The sequence below is a fragment of the Elephantulus edwardii genome, unplaced genomic scaffold (assembly GCF_000299155.1).
Source record: "Elephantulus edwardii isolate Elephantulus edwardi_28Jun2011 unplaced genomic scaffold, EleEdw1.0 scaffold00175, whole genome shotgun sequence".
In the NCBI taxonomy this organism is placed as follows: Eukaryota; Metazoa; Chordata; class Mammalia; order Macroscelidea; family Macroscelididae; genus Elephantulus; species Elephantulus edwardii.
This window is the reverse complement of record NW_006399925.1, coordinates 5820222-5823223: the sequence shown is the minus strand read 5'-3', so window position 1 is coordinate 5823223 and position 3002 is coordinate 5820222. Positions and strand designations below refer to the sequence as shown.

Genomic DNA, 3002 nt, shown 5'->3' with positions numbered 1-3002 from the left:
ATTAATTACATCTCAACATCAGGAAGACAAAATTCCTCACCACCAGGTCAGTAGGCAACATTATGACAGATGGAAAAGATATTGAAATTGTCCACAGTTTAATATTGCTTGCATCCACAATCAACACCATTGGCACTGTTGTTGTGGTTGTTGTTAAGTGCTGTCGAGTTGTATACAACTCATAGTGACTCTTTGAAAGAAAGACCTGAGCATTGTTCATAGAGTTTCCGTAAGCAAGCCATTTCGGAAGTGGATGCCACTCCTGCTTCCAAGCTTGTTTTAATTGGGAAGCTCCGCTAAACACAGTCCACCAAGGGTAAACCATTATTGCATTTGGCACATCAGTGTGACAGTGTTTAGCATCACAGCAACCAGAAGTTACCTCCGTACTGAAATGCACAGACCAGTGCTATACCACATAGAAGAATGTTTGACAAGACAAAATGAAACAAAACAAAACAAAACATAAAACCCCAAACATTTAAACTAGGCCTGAGTGCCACAGATTAAAATCACCCACCTTAGGCTTGGTAGCATAAATTTCTGTCCACTAGGCCAAAATAGCTCTGTTGTTGTTGTCATTGTCGTCGTTGTTGTTGTTACTGTTAAACTCTGTTATAAAGGACCTCTCCAAAGTACTGAGAAACAATGATACCAAATTGAAGACTAAAGTGTGCCTGATTCAAGCTATGGTGCTTCAATCACTTGCTATATATCTGAGTGCTGGACAAAGAATAAGGATGGCAAAGGAAGAATTGATGCCTTTCATTATGGTGTTGGAGAAGAGTAATGAATATCCCATGATATATCCAAGAGACCTAATATAAAAGTCTTAAGTGACTTCAAGAATTTCTTGTTTGTTCCACAACGGCTGATGAATCATTGACTGGAATACTGTGTATGAAAGCTAAGTCACTATTTACATAGCAATGGGATAATCCAATACATCCTACAGTGGAGGGAAATCCTTCTCTCTATCCCCTCAAATTAAAAACAAACAAACAAAACACTGTTATGGGGTTGTTCCTGATGTTTGTTGACCTTATGTTGGGTTTCTTAAACTATAACTCTTTACTGTGAGATGCTATCTAACTTACCCCCTCAGTGTGTCTGTTTGATTCAAGCAATTGACCTTTCAGTTAGCTCTAAAAATTGTAAAACAATGGAGTTCACATATGAAGTGAAAGGCAGGATTGCCTCAGCTTAAATGAAAACGGCCTAAGATTTGTCTTACTAGATTATTCATCAAAAATAAATCTAAGTCTGCTCAACAAGTTTGGCAGGGAAGACGGCTGATGACAAAATTTCTCTTCCCAAACGTAAGGATCTGGCATTTCTCAAGAATCAGTTGGAGCACCTACAGCAACCTGCAGAAGATGAAGTGAGCAGTGGCATGGGCTAGGATGGCTCTCAACTGTCCCCCCCCCATTCTTCAAGGGCTTCCTGGTCTCCTATGTGATAGCCAAAATAAGGACATCAGTAGTATTGGGCTTTGCTGTGGGCACTGGCACTGGCATCTATGCTGCCCAGGCATACACCGAGCCCAATGTGGAGAAGATGTTGAAGGACTATCTTTGGTCACTACAAAAAGGGCCTTATTACCTCTGGATCCCATAGGGGAGACGGGATGAACAGCTGGGGTCTGCAGGTTGAGGCCTTTCAACCACAGACATCATATCCCTCTTCCTTGGCTGTCATGCATTTTCTGTCTACATTCTTCCTGCCACCTCAGCCTTGATACTCTTCCCACAGATAGTGGACAGTGACTGGTCAGTCAGCACCCTGATTCCTTCCTTCCTTGACCCCATTGGATTACCCTTAAGACTAGATTCAAGATCCACCAGCTTCTTCTTCCACCCTGACTATGCAGTTTGCAGCTGGCTCTGATCCTATTTGTCCTCTCTGGCAATGTGCCACGACAATTCCTTCCTGGGGCCTGGCCCCATAACTTGATTTTACTCAGATGTGTTACTACAACTCACACCATCACCACTCCTCACCACTGCCAGGATCTGGTGTGGGCATGAGTACAGAGGACGGGGTCTGGCAGGCCTGGGCCATCCCAGGCTAACCTACTGGATCTTGATGTTGTTTCTGTCCACTATTATGTATGGTATACATGTTCCATTGCTGGCACTATGCCATGTGGATGGCCAAGCGCCCTTTTGGTCCTCCTCAGCTGTCCTCCTGACTGAGCTGGCCAAGTTGCTGTTGTGCACCTTCTCCCTCCTGGCAGGTTGGCAGACCTGGCCCCAGGGGGTACCATCCTGGCACCGGGCTGCTCCTTTGCCCTGTCAGCCTGCTTTATGACTCTAACAACAATCTGGTATTTATCTTCAACATCACCCTAGCACCTACCAAGTACTGAGCAATCTCAAGATTGGAAGCACTGATCTCTTCTACTGCCTCTGCCTCTGACACCACCTCTCTGCATACCAGGGACTAGCAGTGCTGCTGCTGCTGGCAGCGGGGGCCTTCTATGCAGCTGGTGGCCTCCAAGACCCCCCGAAGTACCTATCCTGGGCCCCCTGCAGTAGCTGCTGCTGTCCTTATGGCTCTGTACATCACCTCACTGGGACTGTGTTCCTCATCCTGTATTGCCTCATCTCAGACTTGTCATCTGTGTACACAGAGATGCTCATGACATGCCAACAACTACCCCTGGTGTTTCAGAACCTCTTCCTCTACACTTTCGGTGTGTTCCTGAACCTAGGTCTGCTTGCAGGAAGTGGCCCTGGGCCTGGCCTCCTGTAGGGTTTCTCAGGATGACAGCTCATGTAAGCTTTCATGAAGCATGGCAGCAGCATCATGTGCCTCTTTGTTGTGTCCTACTCACTGGTGGTCAACGCTATGCTCTCAGCAGCCCCACTGCAGCTGCAGCTCACAGCCACCTTTTTCCTGGACACACTGCTCATTGTCCTGCCTGTCCATCTCAACTATGACCTTTAGCCCTAATCATCTCCATCCTGGCTCCTGACCCTGTAGGTTGGGTACCACCATCA

The 3002-nt window shown here is 46.2% G+C and overlaps 1 pseudogene; it reads left to right on the top strand.

Annotated features, from left to right (window-relative positions):
• The first annotated feature begins 2085 nt into the window (after window positions 1–2085).
• On the top strand, window positions 2086–2769 carry LOC102852832 (annotated as a pseudogene).
• The last annotated feature ends 233 nt before the right edge of the window (window positions 2770–3002 follow it).